We start from the raw sequence: 15000 nt of genomic DNA, 5'->3' as shown, positions 1-15000 counted from the left end.
GCTGTTAAGGGTACGTCCGCGCTAACTATGAAGACAGGGCAAATAGTGAAAACATTGGAAGCAAAACAAAAAAAGTCTTTCAAATCGGCAATACAATAATAGTGCTGAACATTATCCTATATGCTTTGTTGCCGCTAAAAATACACGAGAAAGATTTCTTATCTGTGATTAGATAATGAAAAAAAATGGTCCGGAAGAGATTGAAAAGGCCCGCGATATTGTAATAAACTTTAGCACATCATGATTGACCACTATATATACCGCAACAACAACTAACATCCCAACCATGGACTGGATGCCACTACTCCTTTTGTTAAAACCTTCCAAACGACTAGAAATCATGAAACGCAGACACACCAGGAACCTTCCTTCAACAATAGATCTGTGAATCGGAATGTTATCCGGACCATCGGCAACACTAAATAGAATGATACACCAGAAGCAGGAATGCGAAGATGCAGCAGACGTCATCCTCCCCCTCCCTTCCCTGTCCTTAACCAATCCTCCTACCAATCTTTTCCATTTGTTCTCCTCCCCCTAGCAGAATGCCCATTACTTCTACCCAAGAATGCCCCTCCACAGCTCCCTACCTGCTGTACCCGTGAGCGACCCTCACATCTCCCCTCTCTCCCCGGGGAAGCAAGGGCGCATGCGAGCAGGCATGCACTCTTGCTTCTCCGAGTACTAAGATATCTCAGTAGTCCTTGAACATTCCACAAGCCAACAGGAAAATCGAAACATCTGTACAAACAATGGCTTGACGAAGCTTAAAAAAAAGAAAACCAGAGGGAATTCGAGTTCTAGTGACCTGCTCCCTCGCTGCTCGCCCCCTCGCAGACCACGAAAGCCATGTGTTGTTTATTTTATGAGATTCCAGAGTGCCCTGTGCCCGACATTGGCGAAGTGACCGTAGAACACGCTAATCTGACCCTTATTACTATCATACATTTTCAATGTTTTTATTCTGTTGTCTTCAAGTATAAATATGTCCTGTTTATACTGAAAATGTTTCTTATAAAATGCTTGATCTAAATCACTATGTATGTAACTGATTTTACTATTGATATTCAAATGTTCTGTTTCATGTATAGTCAGCCAGTCTGTCCCCTAAACCAGATGTAAAGTTGTAAAAACGTACCGATATCATGTCAACCATACCCTTGTTCCTCTCCACGAAACGGTCATGTGACCTAATATCTCTAAATGTATGTTCATCCATATTATTCTTTCATGTTTTCCATTGTATATTGTCTCAAAACGAACTACGTTCATGGCAATTCCTGTGCCATCTGCCTCAGACCGCTCGGCCTCACGGGCTTGGCATGACGCGCTCCTCCCTGGGCACCTGCCTTGCCCTCTATACCAGTTAACCAGAATAAAGACAAGAAAACTGCGACAAGTTTAACTGCACCAACATCTTCAGAGTACTCCAGTACGTCAGCACCTTACAACTGCCTTACCGCTCAGCCAAACACTACCACATACAATAACAAGAAGTAATAATAGTGGGGTGGGACGCCTCCTCCTCCCACTACATATATTACACGAGCTTAATAGACAGTAGAATGACGCAACTCATCATCAGGAGTACCAGAAGTCTCCCCCCCCCTCCCCCTCCCCACAACTCCAAGCTCCAGTAGTGCCGACGGTCGTGATCAACAATCACGCAGAAAGAGCAGGAGAAGTTGCAGAAGATGAAGGTTTCGTCACTTTTACATTTAAAAAAGAGGCGAATGTGAAGCGATAAAGCCCTTAATAGCTGATCGGCCTAAGGCAGTGTACCTTTATATCACAAATTGTCATCTTGACGCAGTTGAAGAAACAGATCACCTCTCGGACAATTTTGAAAACATGTAGAAGTGTAGAAGACCACAAAGCCACGATAACACATATTTACTAAACGATTTTCACGGTAACTACGAGGCCGAGAAACAAATCCAGAATTATTTTTCGATTCAGATACCTTCCCAAGGAATGTTAGTGTTCCTCAACAGAAACAACTACAATCGTGATCAGAGGGTTTGACAAGTCACTGCCGTCAGCAAGACCGACGGCCAGAATAAATCACATAAATGCAATCTCTCCTTGGACTTTGATTATATAATAATGGCCATAATGGAGAGAAATCTTGATATATTATGTAAAAGTGAGTACAGATGTAGAGGATATTTGGGTTAACGTACAAAGCAATATGCTTCCGTCTTTCGTTGCAGTCTATAGGCATCTGGCCATTTTGATTATCTATATTTTTTCAGAGAAATGTGGATAAAGGCATTAAGAACAAAATTGAGCAAGAAACGTACAAGGATCACAGATAACACCGTTATCAATTGTTGTAATAATAACAAACAGGGCTGACATCGTTCTCTACACGTCATCCCATGCCATGTACCTTCCTATCTTCCCCATTGATATTTCATCACAGTTTGTTATTGACCAAGCCAGATGGTTGTACAAGTGTTAAGGAAGCTGGTTAGCAGCTCTGTTGGAAATCTCCAGAGAAGTCCTCTGAACCTGATAAAAACTTTGCTGCCTGGTTTATTTCAATTTACAAATGCCTTATCAGCAGATAAGAACGATGTGATACATTAGTGATGATATCATCATCAATGTCATTTTCATTATCTGGTAAAAGTTGACATTCATTAAAATCAGCCTTGAGCCCTACAACTTCGTGACAACGGAAATCATTTGCTATCAAGTCCGAGCAGATGTCACCGAAGGCATTAATTTTTTAATAGAATGTCTTTTCTATGAAGTTGCTTTGCCGTTTTATAAACTGATATCTGTCTCTTGTGCTAAGTATCAATGTTCTGTCCCCATTTGTGCGAGAGAAACACAGAAAACACACCTCTTTATTTTTTTTTAAGTCCATGGAAATTCTCCTGTCACCTGTTGTTGCTCCTACCACCATCACGTTTGTCTTTTGACCGGTTAGCAGAAATTATTTCATCCAGATATTTTCGAGTGTGTACTCACTGCGACACGTGCGATGTAACATGGGGATTTTAGATAGAAATTCATCTGCACCTTGAAGAGCATCCCAAAGTCTTTGATGCACATCGTCTTCTCATATTTCAACTGTGTATGTGTGTGTGTGTACATATTATACATATACATATATATGAATATGAAATAAATATATGGTATGTATACATATATTTATATCTATCTGTCTATCTATCTATATTTATCTATCAACACACACACACACACACACACACACACACACACACATATATATATATATATATATATATATATATATATATATATATATATATATGTGTGTGTGTGTGTGTGTGTGTGTGTGTGTGTGTGTGTGTGTGTGTGTGTGTGTGTGTGTGTATTTATCTATATATATATTATGTATGTACGTATATACATACACATACATACATCTATGCAAAAATACACATGGACCGTGTTAGCCTACGTGTTGAAGAGAGGGCTGGGAGAGCGTTGCGAAAACAGTCTGGCGAAACGTTTTGCACACCCTCTAACGATCTTCCTTACCGGACTTAAAGGCCCTAACCAGAAACTTTTGCTTCGCTCAGCGGGCAAATATGCTGATATTTGCCGCTTAAGACGACGATTTTATATTACTTCGTGTTTTATATTTGCATAGGATTTGTTTTTTATTTTGTCTGTGCAAAAGTAGAGACTAAAAGTAGGAAGTGTCGGGTTCAGAACGAAAACCTTTTTTAAACCGTACGCGAGTCGTTCCTGTTTCAGACTTTCAGCTCAGATGTTTTAGATCAAGGGTTTTTCCCGAACGTGCTGCGCGCGCACACACACACACACACGTGTATGTGTGAGTGCAATATATAATATATATATATATATATATATATATATATATATATATATATATATATATATATTTATATATTTATATATATAAATAAATAAATACATATATATATATATATATATATATATATATATATATATATATATGCATGCATGTATGTATAAGGATATTCATACATATACATTTATGTATATGTGTGTTTTATGCATTTATTAATTAATTTATCTATCTATATATGTAAGGATGTTTATGGAAACATACATATACATACATACATACATACATACATATATATATATATGTATATATATATATGTATATATATTCATGTGTATATACGTATGCATGTGTATGTACATATATGTACATACATGTGTATACACATACATACATCTATATACACGCATAAATAAATATATAAATATAAATACATTTATATATATATATATATATATATATATATATATATATATATATGTGTGTGTGTGTGTGTGTGTGTGTGTGTGTGTGTGTGTGTGTGTGTGTGTGTGTGTGTACACATATATAGATATATTGTTGATTTGCACACACACACACACACACACACACACACACACACACACACACACACACACACACACACACATATATATATATATATATATATATATATATACATATATATATGCAGATAGATATATAGATATATTGTTGATTTACAGAATTTGTTATTAAAAATAATCAAAGTCTTGTGAAAAATATCTGGGTATCTATTACTTTTACCCAAAACGGGTTAGACTAAACGTTTTATCATACTGTTAAGGGTAGTTATCTATTTTATGCCTTTAAGTTGAAATCATTAAATAATTCATTCCGAACTAGTAGAAGAAAGTTATCTATATATCATAATTTAATGGCGTCCAATTTCTTTGAAAATCAGTGTCGATAAAGGCAAGTCCGTTTTCTTTATCAATTTTATCGGTTTTCTTTATCAACTTTACACGGAAGCTTTTGAGCAGTTTTCGTTGAGATATGTAAGGTTTGTTCTGTGTGTGATTGGTGTTTGAGCGAAAGGAAAGTGCCATTGATGCGTATCTTTTAAAAAGTGGATTTAAGAACTACAGGGCAGTGTGTGTGTGTGGTCTTCCAAAGAATGTTGTACACCCAACAACAAAAACGGTGACGCCACGCCAGACCTGGCTCGGAGAGATCATGTCCTTCTTGCCCTGAAAGGAGGCCCACGTTCAAACAACCAGGTCATAGGATGGTTCGATTGTCAGGAGGAGGGAAATTACGGAAATCAGGCAAAGAAGTGCAATTATGACTGAAATATATATGGGGAGAGAGTGAGGGATCGCTTTTGGTCCTGTTGACTTGTTGATTTGATGAATAATTTGGACCTGCCTTCAGAAATAAGTTATCGTATATAATTTCGAAAATAATAATGAAATATCACATAGTTCAATTCCTTTTCATATTTTTTATATAAAATTCTTGAACATTCATATTAATATTCATCAGACGGAAATATCCTTCATTTGCATTATCCCAGAATTGTATATTAATATATGGCTCTGCACTGTCCTCAGCAGCTGCTCTCTCTCTCTCTCTCTCTCTCTCTCTCTCTCTCTCTCTCTCTCTCTCTCTCTCTCTCTCTCTCTCTCTCTCTCTCTCTCTCTCTCTCTCTCTCTCCGTCTTATATCACCTGGATCCGATGGTGAACTTTTGTTATGATATTTGGAAAATAGAATCATAGTCATGGCAATATTTCATACGCAGTTATATTTTCCAAATGTTTACAATTTCATTACCAAAAATAACGAAATTAATATGTAAAGCACGAACTGAACAGGAAATATCGCAAGTAATGGGTTTCTTGAATAGTTTGGAGGGGGAACACCAGGTGCGTAAGAATAGGTAGAGTCAAGGCTGAGGGAATATTCCCTTAGCCTTGGGTAGAGTGAAGCTAGACTCGGCCTTTCGCGGGGTCTATAGACTGTCGCTTAATAATTTGAAACCAACTACATCCTATATACCCCACTAACACTATATTAATGATGATGATAACGATGAATATATTAATGTACTGGTGCACACATCAACAGCATTTGATTTTACTTCATATATTTCCACCAACAGTTTCGGAAACAATATAATGAATTAGGTTTACTGACGATGCACTTTCAATTAATTTGTATCTCAATCTTTAAACTGATCTAATCAATATAAATACTTTATATATGTATATGATTGATATAATCAATATCAATACTATTTATAAGTATATTATTGCGAGGGGCGGAGACAAGTGGCCCACCACATCCAAGCCGACCCTAACCAAACCGCGCTTCGCGATTCATGAACGCGACTGGATGTTGTGGTTCGTAGGAGGAACCCAAACGAAATAGAATATAAAACAATACCAGTACCTTTACACCTCATTACCCTCCAAGTTTTGAGGCCGTAAATGGTAATTGTTGAAGACCGCGACGCACCCTCGCAGAGACTAAGTCGAAAAAAATGATGTTTTTCTGCATGAAATCCTATGATTTCATCGATTTTCGGCGTTGTTTCTTTTGCGAATGAATCGTTCAGGAGATAGAGTACCATTTCTCCATCGACGATCTTGATTTGATAGTCCCGTTAGCAGGGGAGGGCATGAAGTATATCAGGGAAATTATGGTGTAAAACAAGTTTAAATAAGAAGAATAACGATCAAAAATGCGTAAAACTAGCACAAAAAGCGCTTAAAATCTGCCAATGAAACTCTGCGGATGTAACCGCCATCTGCTTCGTCCCATCCTGCTTCAGGTGTGGGAAGGCAGGTGTCACTGCCTGGCACTGGGGGTGCACAGCCCTCCCTGCTCTGGCACCTCCCCCCCCTCCTCCTGTGGCCGCAGCACCGACCGCGAGTGACCAACGCGGCCCTCCCTGCCCTGGCCCCTCCCCCCACCCCCTGTGGCCCCGGCGCCGACCGCGAGTGACCAGCGCGGCCCTCCTAACCCAACCCGCGGCCAGCGTGCCGTGTGTGACGTCACCAGCCGCAGAGACTTCCCGGGGCTGTCGGCGAGTGGGGAAGCAGAGGTAGCCGAAATACGCGACACGGTTGCGTTGTTGAAGGAGCAGGTTGACAAGATGATGCTAATCATCACAGAGCTCAAGACCGCGACCCCCCTCTCCCCCCAGGCGCCCGCTGATGCGGCCGTCCCTCACCCTCGGGCAGGGATGACCGCAGGCCTGGCCGGGGAATCCCCCGCAAAACCATGTGAAAGAAGTGACGTCACGCCAGCTGACCATAGTGACATAAATGTGCAGGAGCTTTTAAAGGAAATCAAAGCTCTGAGACAAGAAAACAATAACTTGAGACAGGACAAGGAAAAAATGAACAGGGACTGTCATTGCCGAAATACTAGTGCTGCTATTAGTGTTAAAGAAACGAGCGAGCAGATACGATGTCATGACATCAGTGCTGATAACCAGAGTGGGCGTGTCAGCGCTGACAGCAGCGACGAACACTACCACGATCCCTGCGGCACCGAGTCAGACGAGGAGTCCAGTGACGTCACCAGCCCCCCAGGTACACCCGGCACAACAACCGAGGGGACTGTGCTAAGAAGTGGGACAAAGCTAAGACCTAATATTTGACATGGTTAAAAGTACTTTTAAGCTTAGGACAATCATCTGTAATAGAATGTACATTATTCATGAAGTTATATGTTTCTTATGTGAACTTAAATTCCGTAATATCAATGGATATAAGCGCATGAAGTACAGATTACATAATACACTACTCACATATAGATAGACACACAATTAAATTCATATCATGGAATATGCGTAGTATTAAACCTAGGCTGACTGACCTAGAGTTTTATATTCGTAAATATAATATTGATGTGATTTGCGTGCAAGAACCTTTTGCTGCTGCTGCTAAAATGAAAATTGCACCTTCAATTAAGGGATATCATTCTTATGTGAATACAGCCATGACTGGATTGTTGACATATGTGAAGGTAACATTGCCACATAAGTTAGTTAAAAAATCCGAGAACACTGATGTTCAATTTCATCATTTAAAACTTCTGGCTGTCTCTGGGTATTTTTCACTATATAACATATATGCCAGATCGTCAAAATTTCTGGCTGTTTCTTTACCCAATTTTCACAACCAAGGCACGTTATGCATGGGCGACCTTAATGCAAGGCACCCACACTTTGGAGACAGCCAGCGTAATAGTAATGGGGAAGAATTCAAACATTTCATTAATAGTAGATCACTAACAGTATATGACACAGAAATAGAAACTCATTTGGGAGGTGGCAGGTTAGATTACGTATTTGGCAAAAATCTAGTTCATGGTAATGTCTGTACTTCACTAGTACGAGAATTAGTTAGTGACCACTTTGCAATCCGAACTGACTATACTGTTGACAGCAACTCAGCCCCTAAAAGACCTAGGCTTAGAATAATCATCCCACCGGGCCTGGAGCATCACTTCAAGGCACGTGTCTTTGATTGGTACAACACATATGAAGTAACAACAGTTGAAAATTTCTCTCAGGATTTAATCAAAGTTGTCACTGACTACTATAACACATGGGTCTGTTCACGAAAACTCTGGAAGAAAAAGAGCCCCCAAGCCCCCCATGCTCCGAGGTGGATCAATGACCCAATTCTAGCCAAGGAACATCAACGAGTTCAGGAGCTTGCCAATTGCTATAAAGATAACAAGACATTAGACAATCTTATTCAGTTTCTTAAAGCCAATAAAGAATTCAGAGAACTAAAAACTGAGATTCGTAGTAAACACTGGGAACAATTTTTGCAAAGCATCAATAGTCAAACTTCCATGGCTGATGTATGGAGAAAGATTAATAGGCTGACAGGTAAAGCTCCCACAACACCGCAGTTTCACAGCCCACAAGAACAGGCTAATATGCTACTGGAGCAGTGGGCTGAAAACTCTCAGCTGAGCTCACTTCCACAAGGGATAAAAGACCATCTCGACAAGTCAAAAATAGATAGGAAATTCAATATAGCAGTAGCCTGTGCTGCTATTGACCCATCCGACTTTGCCGAAATAACCGAGTGGGAACTGAGAAATGCCCTTGTGAAAGGCAAGGCAACAGCCCCTGGCGAGGATGGCATTACTTACAGTGTTCTTCGCCTCATTGCGCAGGTGCCAGGCAACCCACTCTTACACCTGTATAGACTCAGCCTATCACAAGGAATCCTCCCAAGCTCCTGGACTAAAAGTTTAATCATCCCTATACCCAAATCCAACACTGACAAATACAGACCAATTTCCTTGACCTCCTGTCTGTGCAAAGTACTTGAGAGAATAATTCTGAACAGACTCATGTACCGTATACATGCTAAGTTATCCCCCAGACTGTATGGATTTCTCCCAGGACGTAGCAGTCAGCATTGTTTTGCAGAATACTTAACAAACTCAATACCAAGCATGCAAACCGTATTTCTTGATCTTCAATCTGCCTTTGATATTGCAAACAGAGAAATGATCCTTGAGCAACTAGCTAGCTTTGGTATTCAGGGAAAACTGTTAACATGGATTCAAATGTATCTATCCAATCGATCGGCTCAGGTTTTCTTCAGGGGTGTTAAGAGTACTCATTCAAAAGTGTTTGAACTCGGCACACCTCAGGGAGGCGTACTTAGTCCCATGCTATTTAACATCCTAATGCATAGATTACTAGGCGATATACCACTTGAGGGCAGTGACTCCATTATTTGCTATGCCGATGATATTTGCATTAAATCCTCATCCGAGGAGAGAATGCAACAGATCCTTGATGTGCTTTCAGCAAGGGCTACAGAGTGTGGCTTGATAATATCGACTGAAAAAACCAAGGCACTTAACCCTAAAACAATCCCTCTGCCAAGGTTTCACATCAATGACGTTGAGCTAGATCTCTGTCACCAATACAAATATCTCGGGGTGGCTCTTAATGATGCAGAGTTCATACAAAACCTGAAGAAAAGGCTGTGGGAACGTCTGAAGCCACTTAGGACACTTGTCGGCAAAGACCATGGTATTAATGTCAATATTGCTAGACTCTTTTACCTGTCATACATACGGTCGGTCATAGATTATCATGCATTGCACCTAGTATTATACAAGGAATCAGAGTTGGCTAGTTTAGAAATTGTACAAAATGAGGCCATAAGGCTTATTCTCGGCTCCCCTAAGACAACGAGGATTGTGAATATGAGATCAGAACTTAATTTGCCGTCTGTCTATGAAAGAATATTATACATAAACACCACATTTAGCGTCAAAGCAATAAGAGAACCCCTCTATTGTACAGAGTTCCAAAGACAACTAAAACATAGAATAGTGGAGCTAACTTTGAATGGCAACATCGATTCAAATTCAAATCCATGGCAACAAGTAACATGTAAGCACTTGTCTCAGCTGAACATATCCATAACTAAGACCCTACATGGACGTTCTGCTCCACCGTGGAAAATGTCGGACCTAAGTGTATTTTATACGACTGACCCCCCTGCTGTACTTAAGCAGTATGCTTTAGCAATTATCAATGAGCACCTTGAAACTATGCCCAATGCGTATGAATGCTACACTGATGGATCCTTGCAGTCTGGGAGTAGAGCAGGATGCGCTTTTGTCGTATATAAAAACAATATTTTGCAGCACCAGGATTGTAGGCGGGTTCATGACTGGGCTAGCACTACGCAAACTGAGTTGGCAGGAATGCTCATAGCCACCGAATTTCTATTAAGTCAAGGCTCAGGAGTCATTTTCTGCGACTCACAGAGTGCTCTCCAGGCATTGAACACACTAGACAAAGGTGCAGGAAATATTGCAAATGACATAAGAATAAATGTGTTTCGTGCAAAAGAACGAGGCCATGATATACGTTTTGTGTGGATACCATCGCATGTTGGAATCCCCAGGCATGATCATGCTGACCGCCTAGCACAATCAGCATGTGACAAGCAAAGTGTTGATATAGATCTTGGAGTACCTCTTGCTAGGATTTCACACATAATTAAAACTTCCTTCAAAGAGGACTTGTCTGACTTGATTAATTCTCAACGGCCTGAAAGCTGTAGCATAAAGCACTATGACAGGTTTATGCAAGATGTTTTCATCTATGGTTTATACAAAACAAGAACAAGACAGTGTGATATTGTGACCGCAAGAATCAGGCTGGGATATAGATTGTACTGGCAGGTCAGTACAGCCTGTAATGTTGAAGAAACGAAGTGTAAATTATGCAATGAAGAATATAAGCGAACACTTGTACATTATATCTCAGAGTGCCATGTAATACAGCCTTTCAGACCACCTAGCATGAGGTATGGAGAACTATGTAACTACTTCATATCATCTGATGTCTTGGAAGATATAATTATGTTATATCCTAAATTTGGAATGTAGTATCACATGACCACATATCAAATGTTACATTGCCTTTCCACGTCCAAGCCGTATGCCGGCTTGACAGATGAGTAGATAAATTACTGATCGTTCTTTTCCTTTAAATGATATATTTTAGACCGTAATAATTTTATGATATAGATTTATTCTGTAATACTATTATATAATGCTTTGACCATGTATCAAATGTACTACAGCTTGCCCACGCCTGTGCAGTTAGCCAGGGTGGTAAATAAAGGACTAAACTAAACTACGGACTGACGCGAAATAAAAAAAACTCTACGGGAACCCAACCCACATTTCGGCAAAAACTCTACGGGAATTCACACGTTCCAACCCCCAAAAACGTATTGACCAATAAACCAACCAACCTAATATATCAATATAAATTGCCGTGACTAGGCGTGCACTTCGGGCACTGCCCGAGGGGAGGGTTGATGGGGGGCAAGCCCCCCAGCACCCCCCAGGACACATTCTCTCCACCACGGTATGTACGGCAAGACAGGGCTGCATTCACACCGTAAAATAATAAACCAAATACCTTTATATCCGGAAACTTTCGTTTCTTTGTACTGTTGGTATTGATTCGATTTTAATCACCTTTTTCGTCCTTTGGAGCTCTTGATGGGCTCAGATATAAAACTGGGATGGTTACTGAAGTCGAATTATTCTTCGATGCCACTGTAAAGGTCTTAAAAAAGAACCCAGAATCAACACAACACTGGAAACGCAACATTTCCCACCGACTTTCAATCTCGAAATGAGCTGGTTGGTGAGCTGTTAACCTGTGGCTGGCGCAAGAAATTGTGAACCACCCGATGCGCAGGATTCGATATGAGGGTATAGATAAATATAAAGATATGCAATTGAAGTATAATAACATTACTAAAAGACTTTAAAGGTATAAATGCGTACCAGCAGACACAGATAATTAGCCAAATATCGTTTTGACAAGCGCGTAATGATACACGGACTAGTTCGCGAACGCAAAAATGCGTTCGTGGGTCAGTGTCGTGTTTTTCCTAGCAAGGTAAACAAGCTCATCGACTTTGAATTTGAAAGGCGGCCGCGCGTTATATTTTCGTCATTTAGCGGTGACTATAAGGTCGGTGCATCTTAAACTATAAGCTATCCCCTTCTATTTTTCCCGCTCTATAAGATGGCGGTGTCCATTTTCCACTATCTACGTGCGTCGCGGTCTTCAACCTCTACCCCATAAATTTATCATTGTTTAGTAGTTCAAGAGGCGATATTTGAGACGATATGTTATTCACACCAACAAATATTATACACAGTGTGTGTGTGTGAGATAGAGAGAGAGGGGGATGGGGAGGGGGACGCTAGCCTGAAACATAGCAGAACACTCACTCCTTGCTTTGCCTAACGAATTCAGATCATCCCTTCCGCACCTAGGAACCTCTGGGGCCGGATTTACTAACGTCTTACGATATCGTAAATGGTCTGTTTATATCGTAAAACAACTTACTCTCTAGTTTCTTGCAACGAGCGTATTTTCAAAACACTCCCGAGGTCGTAAAACATCTCCGTACGAGAGACATTTACGGGAGCCCGAAACCTCTCGTGACGCTTATCGTAGCGACCCTCCTCAGCTCATATCAGCTTCATAAATACCTTCAGGAGTGTGTAAATGTCACTTTGCCATGTGGAAATCAATTAATGTGCAAGAGCAACCTACTGAGGATGTATAGTAACGGAAAAAAAAACAATATGACTAATGTAAATAAGGATTATCCTTTGCCAATGTATAGAGGTGCGGAAACACTTGATGTAAACCCCTCAGCAAATTTAATTTATCATGAATTAAAGGATCTCTAACACATCTTCAAGTACTAAATCTGAATGAAAATGCATAATTCCATCATTATGACTATTTTCCTCTATAGCAACAAAACATAATAAATATTTGATAACAAATGTTACCAATATACAAACACACCTCTTAATAGCCTAATGTAAAATTACATTTAGCAATGGATCCATTTCTTTATGAATAATGATTAAGATGAATGTTTTACTGGATTGTAACAAATTTCTATCATAATATCTTATGAAAATATAACGAAATGCTTGATTTTTTTTTTTTTTTTGTGAGACATGAATATGTGTGTGATCTCTTTCCCTCTACATATATATATATATATATATATATATATATATATATATATATATATATATATATATACTATATTCATACATGCATATATACATACAATTCTATTTATACAAAAATATATACATGTATATGTATATGTATATATATATGTATATATATATGTATATATAATATATATATATATATATATATATATATATATATATATATATGCATATATAGATTAATTGATATATGTATATATATGAATGTTTGTATGTATAATGTATATACATACAAATGTATGGTTATGAATATATATATATATATATATATATATATATATATATATATACATACATATATATATATATATATATATATATATATATATATATATATATATATATATATATATAAAGTATCAGAATTTATAAGACTATTTATAAAGGCGGTAATGATCAATAAAAGGTGATGATTCACCAGGTGGTGATATGGAAACTGTTTTAAGTAAAATTCATTATTGTTGCCTCAGTTCAGCGGATAATGCTCTGTGATTGGTCGATTTTTTTCCGAGCTAACGCTGATTGGTTGAGCGAGGCGTTCTTTTAGGAAACAAAGCCCTACGACACCTAGCGATAGAAAATTCGGCAGTGACGGTTACGAGACCCCTGCGCTCTCGTTGTTTAGCGTTTGAAAATGGGTCGTAACGTCGCTAGTTGGGAAATCGTTGATAGTTCTCGTAACTGTTACGAGAGACTGCGTTTACGAGAGAGTTTAGTAAATCCGGCCCCAGGTCTGGTGAGGCGTCGCCGCTTTTGTTGTTGGGTGTACAACTTTCCTCTTAATGAAACTGGGTCAAAGAAATCTCGCCAAAATAGGCTATGATGAAGCAGATATCACTTTGGTTTCCTCTCTGTCAGTGAAGCAGCCAACAGTGGGAATGTCTTTCGCGTAGTGGTGGCACTGAAATGCCTGGCCTGTTTGTGTATTAGCGGAAAGGCAGTGCAAAGTACAGGAGCGTTGGCATGGAACAGTCCTTGACATCAGTGCAGCCTGTGCTGACCTTAGGCTAAAATGCCCTCGGTAGTCAGACACAACCGCATACCCCAATGGCAAAGGAATGGACATTGCACAAAATATTTTGCTGAGAAGGAACTTCGCAGAACTGGCAGATGTGGTCAACTGGGTAAGATGGATACCACAGTGACTGATATACTGGAATCAGGAAAGCCCTTCCATCTTACTCTGCTTAATCGCTTCATGTTCTTTACAAAAAAAAAAAAAAAAAAAAAAAAAAAAATCATGCACTTCATACTGTAGCTGCTATGACAAAGAAGGCGTCAGTTGTTGCAATCCACGCTCAAACAGAACGGATAATCAAGCCATACATGATAAGGATGCTGATATGAACGATACTATAGACCAGAGGTTCCTAACCTTGGGCCCTGGGGATACTTTTTCCTCGTTCGGAACTGCTCGTCCTGCTCGTCCAGACCAGTTGGACGAGATGTTTTGACCGTTCGGAACCTCTACTATCTCATCCTGGACAAGTAGACCATCTCGTCCTGCTCGCCCTCCTGCGAACCAGGGCGAGCAGGACAAGATGACGTCATAATAAACTTTATATGTAAACACTGACAGTTGCAGGTAACCACAAGATATTG

The 15000-nt window shown here is 39.5% G+C and overlaps 1 long non-coding RNA gene across 2 annotated transcripts in view; it reads left to right on the top strand.

The window, feature by feature from the left end:
- LOC113821221 (uncharacterized) overlaps positions 1-15000 on the top strand; it is a 93266-nt gene that overhangs the window by 48626 nt on the left and 29640 nt on the right. Inside the window, exon 1 of one of the 2 annotated variants that reach the window (XR_011398101.1) lies at positions 12087-12325. The exons of the other annotated variant lie outside the window; for it this stretch is intronic. This is a non-coding gene — a long non-coding RNA (uncharacterized lncRNA). Of the gene's footprint in view, positions 1-12086; positions 12326-15000 lie in introns of those variants that run through there. 2 annotated transcript variants of the gene reach the window in all.

Source organism: Penaeus vannamei, chromosome 34 (assembly GCF_042767895.1).
Source record: "Penaeus vannamei isolate JL-2024 chromosome 34, ASM4276789v1, whole genome shotgun sequence".
Taxonomy (NCBI): domain Eukaryota; kingdom Metazoa; phylum Arthropoda; class Malacostraca; order Decapoda; family Penaeidae; genus Penaeus; species Penaeus vannamei.
The sequence above is the reverse complement of the archived record's forward strand: the minus strand, read 5'-3'. Positions and strand labels throughout refer to the sequence as shown.